Here is a 16,530-nt window from a genome sequence, read left to right as displayed (position 1 = left end):
AGCCTTGCATTTCTAAAGAAGTTAAACACACTTTTATTTACCCCACTGAAATAGTGGAATTCCTCTGAAAACAATGACAGTAACTTTTTTTTTTTTACCTCCAGAGTTTTCTTAAAATCAAGGAGCTACGGCTTTTATCTATAATTTCTACTCTATAACAAGAAAGTTCTATATTTTGCCTGTGTTTGATTTAAGAAAAGTCTTTTTTAGATCATTAAGCCCTGGTAGGTGGTATAATGCTGTGGTTTACATTTAGGGTGAGAACAGTGTTGATAACACACTAGTGTCTAGTTGTTGCTAAGTCGTGTGAAGTGCTAAGCACTAAGACAAGGACTTTTCTCTTCCTCACACCACACCACCTGTGAGAAGGCTGGGGGGCACAAGAAGCTGGGAGGAGATACTGCTGGGACAGCTGACCCTGGCTGACCAAAGGGATATTCCATACTATATGGTGCAAAGTTCAGTAACATAAACTAGGGGAAAAGATGACTACGGGCCACTGCTTGGGAATTGGTTGGACATTGGTTAGCAGGGGGTTAGCAGCTGCTTAGCAGTTGCATTGTGTGTCATTTGTTTTGTATATTCTAATTATTTTATAACAGTTATTTTTATTTTCCCTTCTTTTTCTGACCTTTTAAACTATCTTTATCTCAACAGGTGAATTTTACTTTTTTTGCCCCAAATTCTCTTCCCCATTCTGGGGTGCCGATGGGGCAGTGAGCAAGTGGCTTGTGTGGTGTTTAGCTGCCTGCTGGGTTAATCCCCAACAGTCTCTTTTGGCACCCAACCCATAAAGGTGGGAAGAGTTGAGATAATGACAGATGTCATGAGAGCATGTTAAAACTATTTTTTTATAAGCAATTAATAGTATTGGTTTAATAGTCACTGCTCACAACACTGATCTCAGTGTCGTTGTGTGTGTTCTCAGAGTTGCATTATGTAACATCTTACCTGCTGTGTATGTTCCCTGTTGTGCTATTTATCACCTCGGGGTTAAGGTTATAATGTTGTTGTACTTTGTAACGCAGGTTTGTGATATGATGAAATTCCTGTTGTCAGGATTGCGGCGTGCATGCACCCGGCATTGCCACCATGTCTCTATGGCAGGAGCCACCTTGGAAATGGCCTGTAATTGCACCATCCACCTCCTCCCCTCAGAGAGCCTATCCACAGGGGAGACGCCCTCCTCCATCCTCCCCTTCTCCTTCAGGGGAGTTACAACAGCTCTTGGGAAGTCTCAATATCCTCAGCGTGTTCAAACCAGCATGTTTGTATTGCTGTGATGCATGATTGTGTTTCAGGTCTTGTGTAAGGCTTACACAATTACGTAAGAACATCACCCAGAGATCTGCCCCAAGGCTGGATAGTTATGAGTGACAGGGTGTGTGGGATGGTGTGGCCAAGTGCCTAGGACAGTGGGCACCTCCAGCATTTTGGAACTTCACCTCTGAATAAGTGCAGAATCCAGAAAATCTGGAAAAGGTGAGCTGTCACCCTGGTAATTGCAGAGAGACCCAGACGACTGCAATGTGCTGGGGCCTGGCCCAGGCTGACCAAGCCCTGTTCACCAGTGCTCAGTGCTAGTCGTGGGGAGGGAAGGTCTCCAGGCCTGACAACAGAGCTGAACCAGAGAACTAACCTGTGCCAGTATCAGCTACCCCTGTACACAAGAAGAAATACTGAAAGCAGAAGTGGAGGAGGAAGATAGGTGACCACTGCTTGAGGATGAGTCAGAACTCTAAAATGGGGAAGAACCACCCAATGATTCCTATCACTGAGTGAGGTGCTGGACAGGTGAAAGGATTTCACCTGTCAGCCAGTTGAGCACGTTTTCACCTGGCTACTCCAATGCTGGGATGACAGGGTCAGTAACCTGGAATTAATGCAGAGGGAAGCTAAGCAGCTGGGTTCATTTTCTAGGGAAGGGGGCACTGATGAAGTGATTGGAAAACGGGCCCTCAGCCTCTGAAGACTGCTCTTGTCAGACATGAATGAAAGTTATCCCTTCAAGGAAGATGTTATATATCATACAGGCAAGAATACCACCATGGAGAAAGGTATCCCGTACCTGAGGGAATTAGCCATGCTGGAAATTCAGTACAAGGCAGCAAAGTGGTTTTACTGACAATGTGTGCCAGCTTATGGAACCTCTGATGGAATAGAAACTCCTCCCTTTACATTACAAAAAATATTGAAATTATGAGGTGTTTGAGTGGAGTATGAAAACTAATAGCAATTTTACTAAAAACAGAGAACAAAACAGGATAAAACAAGGATCAAGCAATAACAGAGAACACGTTACCCAAAATCACTCTTTCACTTTTGCGCGCCAAGGTGGCAACGCAGCCTCGATTCAGTCCCGTGGTTCTGCTGTAGCCAGGGCAGAGTCGTGGCTATGTGAGCAGCAACAATGGTGGTGGCAGCAGCCACACGGGAGCAGTGTCTGTGGGCAGAGACACTGTGAGTCTGGCAGGTGCCACATGGCACTGAGGTGGCAGTGAGGTGGCTCCAGGGGAAGCAGTCCCAGGAACCAAAGAGGACCAGGTTCTGTCATGTTAGCAGCTTTATTCTGTTAAGTTCTCACAGCATATTTCCCAGCAGGAGCCCTCTTCCCTCCCTGCACCCTGAGGGGAAAGGGGCTATCCCCCTGTGCTTCTCCAGAACCACGTGATGGTATGGAGAAATTTAGCTAAACCATAACATGGTGGCACCATCAACATTGCCAATACATTTTTCTCCGTTCTTTCAGTGGCAGAGTGCAGGCTACAGTTTTGCCACAGTTGCCTCCACTACCCGGAGCAGCATTCAGAAAACCTGGAAGTGAGTGCCTCAGAGGTGGAAACACAGGCTTACCATCTGCCATGGACTAATCCAGACTGCACTGGAACAGGGAGAAGCTCTGGAACATGTGCAATTCATTGATGATACCATGAGTACAGCAGAAGTCGGTTTTGATAAGGGGAAGAAAATAGCCCAAATTCTTCTGAAATATGGTTTTGCCATAAAACAAAGTAAGGTCATGGGACCTGCACAGGAGATCCAGTTTTTAGGAAAAAAATAGCAAAAAGACATTATCATACCTCAATGGATGTAATTAACAAGATAACAGCGATGCCTCCACAAGAAACAAACACAAGGTTTTTAGGTTTTGTGGACTTAGGGAGAATGCATATTTCAAATTACAGTCTGATTGTCAGTCCAGAAGTAGAACAGTTTCAAATGGGGCCCCGAGAAATAACAAGCCTTTGAATAAATCAAACCGTAAACAGTTCATGCAGTAGCCCTCAGGCCGTTTGGGCCAGAGCAAGACATAAAAAATGTGCTCTATAATGCAGCTGGGGAGAATAGCCCTACCTAGAGCCTCTGGCAGAAAGCACTAGGGGAGACTTGAGGTATACTCTTAAGCTTTTGGAGTTGGGGATACAGAGGATCAGAGGCCTTCTATACTCCAACTGAAAAAGAAATAATTGGCAGCATGTGAAGGCATTCAAGCTGCTTCAGAAGTGATTGATACTGAAGCACAGCTCCTTCTGGCACCCACAACTTCCTGTGTTGGGCTGGAAGTTCAAAGGGAGGATCCCCTTTACACATACCATGCAATTGATGCTATGTGGAGTAAGTGGGTTGTACTGATCACACAATGATTTTGAATAGCGGACACCAGTTATCCAGGAATTTTGGAAGTAAATATGGACTGGTTGGACAGCAAAGATTTCAGGGTATAGCCAGGAAAGAGTCGGGTTCTGAAAAGGCTTCACTGTACAATGAACTACCGTAAAATGAAAAGCAATATGCCCTGCTCACTAATGGGTCATATTGTAGGAAAACAACAAAGGTGGAACACTGCTCTTTGGAGTCCCACAAGACAAGTTGCAGAAACTGCTGAAGGACACGAGGTGAAGGACACTGCTGAAGGTGAATCAAGTCAGTTTACAGAGGATAAAACTATCCATCTGTCTTTAGACATTGCTGAATGAGACAAATGGCCAGTACTTTACCTCTATATTGATTCATGGATGGTGGCAAATGCTCTTCGGAAGCGGCTACAGCAATGCAAACAGATCAACCAACTGGCAGCACAGAGGTAAACCCACCAGAGATACTGAATTATGGTGAGGTATTGCTTCTCAGGTAGAGAACCTGGTTGTAAAAGTGTGTCATGTAGATGCTCACATACCCAGAAGTCAGGCCACTGAAGAACATTCGAAGAACCACCAGGGAGATCAGGCTGGTAGGATTGAAGTGTCTCAGGTGGATTTGGACTGGCAACATAAGGCTGACTTATTTCTGGCTTGCTGGGCCCATGGTACCTCGGGCCATCAAGGAAGAGATGCAACATACAGATTGTCTTGTGATTGAGGGTTGGACTTACCATAGACATAATCTCCCAGGTTATCCATGGATGTGAAACATGCTGCAATCAAGCAGGCCAAGCGGGTAAAGCCTCTGTGGTATGGAGAACCTTGGCTGAAATATAAACATGGGCAAAGGCAAACCCATTCATGGGGTGGCTTTCACTCAAGGATCTGGGTGCACTTGATTGGTAATGTGGAAGGATGAGGAACTCTGATGCGCATCTCAAAAGGATTTGATTCTGGCTGAGAGCAGGCAATGATCAGCACCGTGTGATGTTAACTGCTGTATAAGATTGTATGCCATCACTACTAGGGTTGCTATATGCCATATCGATGGTATTGCAGTAAAAATTGCCCGGCTTAATGAAAAATGACTCTTGAAGAAACTGGGCAAAGTGCAGCAATGATAGAACAGTGGTGATGGAACCAGAAGTGGCTTCAACACGCAACAATCCAACACCACAAACCATCTCTCCAGCCTTAAAAGTCTACTATGACAAATGAAGCCCAAAGTCATGGATTAAATTGGCTCAATGAACATTTTAGAGGGATGATACAGGAATAATATCTGTGTGTATGTATCAAAAGATGGGAAAGGATGCATTGGAAAGAGCATTACTTAAATGGTATAGAATATTGTTTTTGCCCTAGTAGCTGGTATAGTGTGTATAGCTGTGTTATGGATTTAGGATAAGAACAATGTCGATAACACTCTGATGTTTTAGTTAGTGCTGAGCAGGGTTTACATCAAGCCAAGGACTTTTCAGGTTCTCACACTGCCACACTATCAAGGAGCCTGGGGCACAAAAAGCTGGGAGGAGGCGCAGCTGGGACAGCTGACACCAGCTATCTCGAGGATATTTCATATCATATTGCATCATGCTCGGTATATAAATTAAGGGAAATGCTGGCAGGGGGCTGCTGCTTGGGAACTGGCTGAGCATCAGTTAGTGTGGGTGGTGATGCACTGTGCATCGTTTGTTTCGTATACTCTATTCTTCTACCATTACTAGTATAAATATTGCTATGTTCCCTGCTGTTCCTGTCCTATCAAACTGTCTTTATCTCAACTCATCAATCTTACTATTTTCCCCCTCGGTTCTCTCCTCCATCCTGGGGGTTGGGGAAGGGTGGTGGTTGAAGTGAGCGTGCAGCTGTGTGCTATTTAGCTACCTGCTGGATTAAACCATGACAAGGACAAACACAATGAAAAATGTATGATGCAGCAAAAGCATTTTCATTTGTTTTAATGCAGTTGTTCAGAGACTATACTGAGTCAAAATCCAAAGATGCTGGGGCAGCTGCATTTTTTGGTAGGGAGCAGATGGATCCAGCTTTTAAGATATAGACTGCATATCACATGAACCATGCTTGCAGGCTACATATGGGTCATGAGGTAAAATTCCAGGTTTAAGTGAGGTGTTTGTTGTCCTTATAGCCACAGTACAGAACAATTTCTTATTTTAAATAAGCAACTGTGTGACCATACTCTTCGTACTGTATGTGTAATGCACTACACCAGCAAGGCTCTAAAAGAGCTAAATAATAACATATGCCATCAGGTGCCACAAAAAAAAAGAAACTATCTTAAACCAATTATTAGACTAGGCCATAGAAATATTGAGGGTGCCTCCACATTGCAGCTGATCTTCCATCTTAACCTTTACAGTTGATTTAAAATTTTACTGTTTTATTGCTCCCATCAGCAATAACAGCATCAAAAGCAGGAACAACCAAAGCAGATTTTATGGAGATCCTAAAGAAAAATACCAAGTTACCATGTTAGAAGTACTATGAGGGAGGCCACCTGACCCACTTGAGAGGAAAACAGGGGAGGACACTCATCTGGGATGCCTCACACACTTCAATTCTAGGCTGGCCACTGGGAAGCATTTTCCGTTCTCTGCCTCTCTTCAACACTGCCCTCCCCACAATGCTCTTTGTCATCTATGTCTCCCTTTCCCTTCCCTTCTTTTAACTGTATCCCTACAGTTGCAACATTAGGTTCAGTCCATCACTGGACAAATCTTAAAAATTCTCATCAAACTAAATTAATATGTCATATTAAATTATCTTGAAATCCAACTGCCTCTAGAAAGTAGTGATACAGAGAAAAACATAAATAAAATTACTAAAAAATTAGTTTTAGTGTAAATATTGGTATGGAAAGTAATAAAGGAAACAACTACCTAAAGCTGGTTTGTTTTTTGGTTTGAGATATTCATCTGCAAAAAGTCAGTATTTGCAGGAAAGAGAAGAAGAAAAAGTTCTGGTACCACATGCTACTGCATGAATAATATTTAGCATGCATTAAATATCAGCAATTGCATTTTATCAGCCAGTTAATTTGCAAATAATTTGCAGGAAACCTAACTCAAAGTATCTCAAGCTGGAACAAAACAGAAACATAGCCAATGGACTGCACCAGACAAAAAGATCAGATATAAAAAACTAATTTCTAATTCTGACTCCAGTGTATAGTTAGATTTACACTGGGGAAAAGTTTAATCACAAGTAGTAATACTGTGAAGAAAGCCTATCCAAAGCATTTTCTGTAAAAGTGATTGAACACATTAAAACAGATGTGAAAGGTAGGGTTGTCAGATTTAGGAGATGTCAGGTCAAAAAAACTTGCTCTAGTTTTGAATATAGGGTTTCTATTCTAGTATCTGGAGACTTACTAATAGAAAATATTGATTGCATTTTCATTGGATCAGAATATATATTAACATTTGTATAAGTTCTTGTTTTTCTTCACATTGAAGTCTTTCTCCCCTGAAGGCATGAAGATACCAAAGCAAATATAATTAGCAGTAATATATTTTATTACTGATACAAACTGACATGGTAACCTATCAAAACATTTTTTCATGGAAACTGTTGATTTTTTTAGTATTCTAAGAACATTATAACATAAGCATTTAACTTCCAACTTTATCTTGTTTTGCATCCTGTTAACATGGCATGCCAAAGACATATATAGGAGTAAACGGAGTCTACTGTAGCCTATCTATTGCTTCCAGGACTTCCAAACTGTTGTTAAATAATTCTCTTCTACTGTACAGTGAAGACTTCTACTCAGAACATCAGGCTTTTATTTAAACCTCCACATGTTTCGGTGTACAACAGAAGTCTAATGACATAATGCTTATAACTGACCACTGCTGCAAAATCTACAATTTTTTTGGAACTTATTGTTAAAAACACACACACAAAAGGGAAAAATGGTGCTGTATAAATGAAAACTGCTTCTGCTTCGATGCCATCTTACTACCTTTTAACACTTCTTGAAGTCAAGTTCTTACACTGAATATTTTTTCATTTTTCATGGCTGGGCTTCGCGAACGAAGATTTAGGAAGGCACTATACACGTTTGTTACAGGCACGCTGGTGACTTATGAGGCCAATATGAGACAGACATATCCGATTGCAAAAGGCACAGCAGAAAGACTCCTTAGATGGTGTATTCTGCAATACACGGTTCTTTCTGCGTTGTCTTTTCTCTTCAAGAGTGATCCTGCGTGTTTTCTCAAAGGAAACGGCAGTGTTATAGATGGTGTGTCTCCAGGCCTCCCGGTTTGTGGCCAGAGTAGACATGTTATGAAGATCAGTGTGGCTGAGGCTGAGATGTTGTTTTAGGGAGTCCTTGTATCTTTTCTTCAGGGCTCCTCTCTTGCGGCAGCCGGAGGCAAGTTCACTGTAAAGCAAGATCTTAGGGAGGTGGTAGTCCTTCATCCTTGAGATGTGCCCTGCCCAGCGCAGCTGTGTTCTCAGCAACATGGTCTCAATGCTTGTGACAGCTGCTTGTTCTAAAACAGATGTGTTGGTCACATAATCTGACCAGTGGATGTTTAGGATTGTACGGAGGCAGCGTTGATGGAAGCGTGATTGCTCAAATTACCGTGGTATTACTCTGCTCTCCATTGCTGGCAAAATCCTGGCAAGAATACTCTTGAACAGACTAATACCCACCATTGCAGAAGGAATTCTTCCTGAAAGTCAGTACACTGAATATTACTGTAGATGCTTTTTACTCATTACGGGTTACATTATTTTTGGTGCTTCCAGGAATAAGAGAAGGATGATGCCTCTTGAACTTGAGATCACAGAAGAGTCCTCCCTGTACTTGCTAGAGACATACAGGATCATAGAAGGGGTTCAGCAAAAGGGGTCCACTGCACACTAATATATGGAAGCCATACAAGGAGTGACTGAGGTCACTTTATTTGTTCAGCCTGGAAAAGACTGAGGGGAGACCTCACTGCAGTCTAAAACTTCCTGGTGAGGGGAAGCAGAGGGACAGGCACTGATCTCTTCTTTGTGGTGACCAGTGACAGGGAACCATATGAAGTTGTGCCAGGGGAGATTTAAGTTGGATATTAGGAAAAGGTTCTTCACCCAGAGGGTGGTTAGGCACTGGAACAGGCTGCCCAGAGAAGGGATCACAACACCAAGCCCAACAGAGTTCAAGAGGCGTTTGGATGATAATCTCAGGCACATAGCGTGACTCTTGGGGTGATCTTGTGCACAGCTAAGAGTTGGACCTGATGATCCTTGTGGGTCCCCAGAATATTCTACAGTTCTAGGTTTCTAACACCCTGTGGTGCCATGTACTTCAATTGCAAATAGAGGAAAATAAGGAGGCTGTCAGGATACCTTTTTGGACCACAGTAGTATATCTTTATTACATGCAAAATTGTTGTGGAGCCTCCATCACTGAAGATACTCAAAACCCAAATGAACAAGGCCCTGAGCAAGCAGTTCTAGTCATCCCTGCTTGGAGCATGGAGGCAACAGACATGCAAAGGTCTGTTTCAACCTCAATTATACTATAATTCTGTGAAATCAATATTAAAGAAATACTAATTTTTATATTGATTAATTTACTTATTCTGACTTTTCTATATCTCCTACTTGGAAAGAATTGTATTTTCTCTTTAAATGTAGAATCAGAACAGAAGTACAAAAGAAATGTGGTTGGATGAGACTGAAGACTGTTACATTTTAACGAAATTTTAGTGATAGATTCCCGCAACTTTCTGACAACACTCTAAAACAAGAATCAGTATTGTACAGGTAATCCTTTTAATTTATACTTTTCAAATATTGCCCAGACTTTCCACTATTCCTCATTGATAGACTGGTACAGTACCATACACGTGTTGTCTTGAAGTGTGCTTTATGTGTAAGGTGTGTCTATCGGTAAGGTGACTAAGCATTGCCACAGCTTCTTTTGTTTGATGCCAGCCACAAGGAACAGTGACATACAACACATACTGTAGACTTGTTGATAATGTGAACATATTTGGAGAAGTTCTCTTTTCCCCTATCAGAAACAGACATTCATATCTGGGTGACTGAAGTTTTAGCCCTTGCCCATGATATGTTTTCTCAGATATTGTAGAATATGGTCTTTAGAGTTAATGATTATAAAGGGCAGTGAATGGGCAGTGAATGGAACAAATGTTTTAGTCATCTAAACATTGACTCTCTGTGCACTTTTAATCTCCACACCTAGCCTTTCTCAAAATCTCCCTTTGCTATTAAAATTATATCCTTGTATTGTCTCTCCACTCTTCAGCAACTGGAAAGGGAAATAACTGGCATTTCTATAATACCACAACAAAGAAAAACAAGGTTCAGCTGTGCAATTAGTCATAATATATTAAAATTGCAAAACCTTTCACATAAAAAATATTAGGTCCGTATAAAACAATTTTGTGGTTTCCTTTCCTGTGTTGCACAATTACAGAGAGCAGACTGGAAATGAATAGTGTTGGAGATTACTAAGCTCCTGCTGCCAATTTTCTAAGGGACTGAGGCTTATGCAGTTGTGCTATCTGTGTCCTCTCCAAACACTTTTAAACCCATTGGATAATTTTGACCAAATTTGGCAAGGGTGTGGAAGGAGGAAGCTTAATTGAAAAAAATACACATCTTTCCAGTTTTGTGAACACTAGCACCTGAATAGCAGACAACTGACATACATTGCTGAATGAAAAAATGCATCCTGATCTCAACAGTTATCCTTTCAGTTTGGCTAAGGACCTAGTTATCAGCCTGTAGGTACTAGGTCTCCAGCTGTCAGGTGCAACAGACTAAATGGCAACCCACAAGGGATCTGAACTCTGGAGTTTTTTACAGAACCAGAGATTAGACATTTTACCCTACTTGATTATCTGGCACAATGATTCACTCACGTCACATTCCAAAGTCTCAACTTGTCTCCTCTGCTTGTGGTCTGGCATGGGCAGGAAGGTTCCTGCTGCTAATCTGGCATGGTTGGGCAGATAATCATGTTGGTTCCTGCTGTGACGCCTCCTGCAGCCTCCAATCTCAAGCATTACTGGTCAAGGTCTCTGGGTATCCTACAGAGTTCATCTACACACAGCTCTCTGATCTCTCAGGATCATTCCTCCAAACAGAAGGTTGAAGGCAGAAGGTACTTTTGATCCCTCTTTACTACTCCTGAAGCAGAGAATATGATTTCAAGTCACAGGAAGTCCAGGTCTTTACAGAAAGAAACAGGCAATTTTACTCTTTTTCCTAAACATTGGTTCAGTGTTGCTGCTGCAGAGATCATCCATCTTTCTTCATGTCACACGCTGAAACAGGCACCTTCTAACCTGTTAGGACACAACCTTCCAGTGTCCTAGTATGAATACTACGATTTTGCCAGCCTAAGTGATTCTTTGAGGGTGGTGGAACAGTAATATCTTCTTTTACAAAAATGCTATATCTCCTTGTCTATAGAATAGACAACAACTTGAGCTAGAGGGCCTTTGGATTTAAGAACTTTTGAGTAAAATATTTTTTTACACATTTTTTAAGAATTGTATATAAATCTCTAAAAAATGCACATATAATCTGTTGTTAAATATAGACAATAGTCACAAGTAATTCAGGGAGTTAAACTGCTGGGTTTTGCCTAGCAGTTCATCTTACTCTATGTAATATTTGTAGCCACTAGCTATTTCTCTGTAGTGTAATAACATTCATTTCAGATTGAAAGCAAATGTAAAGACAAAGTATCAGGTTAGGGCATACAATGAAAACTTTACAATAATGCCCAAATCAATAATATACACCATCAATATTTACATTGTCATTGGGCATCTGTAGAAATTGTGGATATTTTATGATCAGCCTGAAATACTCCCTTAACTTTAGATTCCTGATTGTGACCTCCATGACCTGCTAGTGCTCCCTCACTCAAAAATTTCATCAGAGGTGGAGGATATTGGTCATATCTAATAATCGTCTCTATTCCAAGATCATCCTGTCCTCTGTGAACTGTATATGGAAGACTGTTCTTTCCTAAGCACATTTCACATTTCTTCCTCACGGTATACTTTTATCCACTTGCCGTTTTCATTTTTCTGTAACCACCTAAGACACTGTGCTAACGCCATAATTGTAAAATTTCTTGACATCTTCGTGATAACATGAAGGCACAGGGGCTCATGTAGTGTAACATTCTGTCTTTGAGAAGGTTATGTAGACAGACTTTCAGCTATTTTTTATGGTTAAGATGTATGTAAATCTCTATCATGACATTTTACAAAAATTGGAGACCAAATTCAGATGTATGGAGAGAAATTAGAATATTTATCAGGTCTATTTATTCTGAACAATATTTTTTTCTGATATGCATGTCATAGCTCCTATTATTAATAGTGAACATGGTAAAACACAACTCCTCTGTTTATAGGTTTTCCAAAGTGTTTTTCTTTTGCTCCAGGAGTTCTACACTGGTTACATTGAAAAGGAGTATTACCTCTAATTTAAGGCAGGAATGGTATATGGGTTTTATTCGACAGCGCACTCATGTGGCAAGATTTAGAAAGTACATAAATAGTGTATTACAGCATTTGTTGAATGCAATGTAATTTTTTCTTTACAGAAGATAAAATAACACATAAAAGTTGTTGTAGATTAAATCAATACAATGATATGTTCTCCTGTATAATTCTTTTTATTACTATTTTTTAAGATACTTTGATTGCATACTTAGAAAAAAAATCCTATTTCAAATGTTTTGGTGACACAAGAGTTCCCAATAAAGGATATTATTTCATTTTGTTATATGTGGCCCCTTTCTTTACTGAAATTTAATTTCTTGATATCTTCATTTTTTTCATAACCACAGACCAAAAGTTCTGTTCTCTGCGACAGATCTGAGTATAGCTAAGATGTTATCACACCAAAATCTCTGAACATCACATTTTGTGGCTCCTCAGCTCCTAGTCTATGAATTGTATGCAGAATTATGACTGCAAGTTCTCATATGCTCAAGGCAAGGCCAGATATATAGCAAGAAGTAACAACTTTTATTATGCAACCTGATACTGGTGAGGAAAGTATAAATGAGCCTCCAGGTAAACAAGCCTTTCTTAAAAAGTACAAAAATAGTGGAGTTGAAAGCTGGACATACATTGAAAGCAAGTGGACTTATTTATTTAGATATGCAGCATATGATCAAACCCTCCGTGTCATCTCAGACCTGGCTCACAGGGGAGACCTACAAAACATTTTCAAAGGTTGAGCACTGATCAAAAATTCTAACTTTTTGGAATTAAAAAAAAAAAGTAAAAAACAGATACTGGTTTGGTACTTCATTATACACTCTCTCCTCCTGAAAAAGCTGCATATTTCAGAGACCCATAAATTCTTTTTCTTTCGTTAAGAAGACAGTTTTCTCAAAGAAATCGTTACAGGCTTTGAGGGAGATGGTAACTAGTTAGCTGACAGAAGTCAAATCAGCTTTACTGTTGCCATTTCTAGTCTTTGCGAAGTCATATTTCAGGGAAAAAAACGCCCTTTGGAGCACGCTTCCCACATTTTGGGCAATCACATGCAGTTGTAGATAGGTATAAGTGTCAGGGATCAGAGAGATATAGCAAGGCATGCAGGGCAGAGTGCTCTCTAAGAAGAGATGCAGTACCACTGTATCCATGCCAGAAGAACTTTTAATTCTCTCTTTCTGACAGTACATCTTTGGTCCAACTGAAATGGTTAGAAAGATTGCCTAGAGTCTTGGTAAGCCTTCTTTTGTTTTGCCATTTCCTATGGCTAACAGGTTTCTTACAGTGTCTGGCTGCCAGCAGGTTCCACAGCGGTGAGGTTGCAAGCAAGGACATTTCAATGGGGCTGTAATATAGGAGAAGGATATTCAGTCCTGAACGAAGAAATGCCCTATTTTGGAGATTACTGGACAGCTGACCTTTGTTAATCCAGTGGAGGACTGATCTCAAGAACTGTGAAGACTCATGCCTTTCATGTTTCTAGACCAAGGATTGAAGGAAAGAGGGAAGCCACTGCTGGAAAGCCCTGTTGGAAGAGGCCTAAGAGGCTGTTTGGATTAATTTTTCTGAGTGACCCAAAAGTACCAAAAAGTGAGAGTTGCAGGCCAAGCATCCAAAAGGCACAAAAGTTCTAAAGGAGCTGCCATCTTAACCTAGTTTTATTTAATTTATACTAGAAATTCCCACTGTAACTTGAATGGCTTCTTTTCCATTATCTTCAATTATACTTTTTCTATAGCTCATTTAATCTCCCCACATCTTGCAAGACTCCCTCCACCACTTCTGTCCCTCTGGTGATGGCTCTTCAGCTTCATCTTGGAGTGGGACTTAGACAAGATGAACACTATTCCTGAGTTAAGTTATTAAAGAAAACACAACAAAGCATTCCCTGTTTCGCACCAGAACATGCTGGTCCTTATGGTCCCAGTACAAGAAAGGAATTCAGTTTCTGTCTGCAAAGTGTAATTTCAAATGCAATTTATTAGAGTTAACACCGTACAGAAATAGAGAATTGTTATCCTACAGCATTTCAGACTTCATAATGATGTGTAATGCCACATCAAATGGGTCTCTAATGGGTCTAATGGGTCTCTCTCTGCACATCACAAAGACTCTGTCTGTGGACCCCACTGTGGTCATTCAAGCTATTAGAGGATTTTCTTAAAATAAAACAACTTTATTATTTCTACTGTCAAACAGAAAGGATGTTTGCATAAGGACTCCTTGCTGCACTTTTAGATAGAAGCAAAGTCACGGAGGTGCCAGTACAATGTGGGAGCTGCTCATGGCTCCTTTAGCACTGTGCTGGCTGAATTTATCCTGTGACCATGGGATATGCCCAGCACAACACAGGCCTGAAGGTCACATGGCTGCACTTGGGTTAACTATTGCATGGACACTACAGTCTCAAAGCACAGTGGCTCTTCCAAGACCACTAATGTGGAGGCACACTGCAGCCTGTGGTCCAGCACCACACCCTGTGTGCACACTATGGTGTCTGACCTCATTTCTCTGGAGTCTACAATTCAAGAGGAGGCTTTGGAGAATAAAAACGGGCACCTGTAACATCACTGAGTGATCAGGAGAGATGTCAGGACTTTGGGGATCAACTTCTGAGCATAGGCTGTTACATGGGCTTTGTAGATTGGTGTTGGAAAATGGGGCTAGAGGGGGTCCAAAAGGCACAGCCTCTGTCCAATAGGCACAGCTTCCAGGGAAAGCACTCTGGCTGGAGTACCATACTTGTCCCTCTGCTCAGGCCCTTTCTACAAAATCGGCTTGACAGAAGCATTTTGAAAGCTGGCTCTGACCTAACAGGGATTTAAGGAACAGAGACTTCCTGGTGTCCTTAGACTGAGAAAGCACAGTAACAACAGGGGAGCGGTTCTTGATTTCTTTATGTTCCAAATTCTGATTTACTCCCATCAAGAGAACTCTACTATGAGCAAGGTCTCTGGTGTGATCTCTGCAGAGCATTATCTTGAAGAATTTTTGCATAAATATCTAAAAGGAGGGTGCCAAGAGGACAGAGCCAGGCTCTTCTCGGTAGTATCAAGCAACAGGACAGGAGGCAATGGGCAGAAACTGATGCACAGGAAGTTTCACTTGAATTTGAGGAAGAACTTCTTTACTGTGTGGGTGAGTGTGCACTGGAATAGATTGCTCAGAGAGGTTGTGGAGTCTCCCTCACTGGAGATACTCCAGAACCGTCTGAACACAATCCCAGGCAATATGCTCTGGGACGACACTGGCTGAGCAGGGAGGTTGGACCAGATGTGCCTCTGTGGTCTCTTCCAACCTGAACCATTCTGTGATTCTGTGAGAATGGACAAGAACGTCCCTACGAAGTAGAGGTTTGATCAAGGAAAACTTCGGGTTTTTCTTGCCCCCTTACATTAATTCCCTCTTTCTCAGCAGGGTGTCCTCAGCTTTTGGTACAGTTATGGATGTGGAAGAAGAAAAAACTGAAATCGCACACACAGGTAACTGTCTCCCAGCTGCTTTGTACCAGTACTGTGGAGACTGCTACTACTGTGGAGTTCCCCGTCGCCGGGGCAATGTCCCTTGGGATGTCGTGTAGGGGTGAGCGGGACCGGAAGGCGCTTGAGAGCAAACCTGGAAGGACTGCAAGTACCCCCCAGAACAGGTCAGCGCCGTGCGGAGCAGCCTCCCCTCACAGGCACCAACTCCTAAGGCAAGTCAGGCAGGACCGAGTGTAGAACCGAGCGCTTTTGCGAGCTGCTGCCTCTTTTGTGAGCTGCCGTCTCGCTTCCACGGCTAACGCCAGTGAGGGAACACCTCTGGCATCTGGTAACAAATCCGCTATCTGGGCGTCTTGAGAGGAAATCTCTCCCCCAGAGCAAGGCAGCAGAGGTCTGCGGGACGACGCCGCACGGCCCCGCCAAAGGACAGGGGCACAAGATCCCCTGCCCAAGGACAGGGGCACAAGATCCCCTGCCCAAGGACAGGGGCACAAGATCCCCTGCCCAAGGACAGGGGCATAAGATCCCCTGCCCAAGGACAGGGGCATAAGATCCCCTGCCCAAGGACAGGGGCATAAGATCCCCTGCCCACCTCCCGCTCTGAGCGATCGCTCCTCCCTCGCCAGCGCGCGCACCAACGGCCACCCGCGCGCCCCCCACGGCCGCGCCCGGCGCCCTCTGATGACGCCACGTCTCGCCCGGCGTCCGACAGCACTTGCCCAGCGCCGCCGGCGCAGCCGGCCGCGCGCATGCGCGCTGGGGTGAGCGGCGCCGCGTCCCTTCCCGTGCCCGCCCGGGGAGCTACGCGCCCTCTCCCCCGCCCTCGCACCCCGCTCGCGCCGCCCGTTGCCCGCCGGAGGCCGTGCGGGGCCGGCACGCGCCGCCCGT

General features: G+C 42.8%; 1 protein-coding gene across 1 annotated transcript in view; it reads right to left on the bottom strand.

Annotated features, from left to right (window-relative positions):
• Positions 1 to 16,264, bottom strand: part of LOC108494051 — a 39,985-nt gene extending 23,721 nt beyond the window's left edge. Inside the window, exon 1 of the mRNA XM_017808130.1 lies at positions 16,235 to 16,264. The gene's annotated coding sequence lies outside the window, so the exon portion shown is untranslated. The remainder of the gene's footprint in view (positions 1 to 16,234) is intronic.
• Positions 16,265 to 16,530: the final 266 nt, after the last annotated feature.

This window comes from Lepidothrix coronata, unplaced genomic scaffold (assembly GCF_001604755.1).
Source record: "Lepidothrix coronata isolate B3197 unplaced genomic scaffold, Lepidothrix_coronata-1.0 Scaffold22, whole genome shotgun sequence".
NCBI lineage: Eukaryota > Metazoa > Chordata > Aves > Passeriformes > Pipridae > Lepidothrix > Lepidothrix coronata.
The sequence above is the reverse complement of the archived record's forward strand: the minus strand, read 5'-3'. Positions and strand labels throughout refer to the sequence as shown.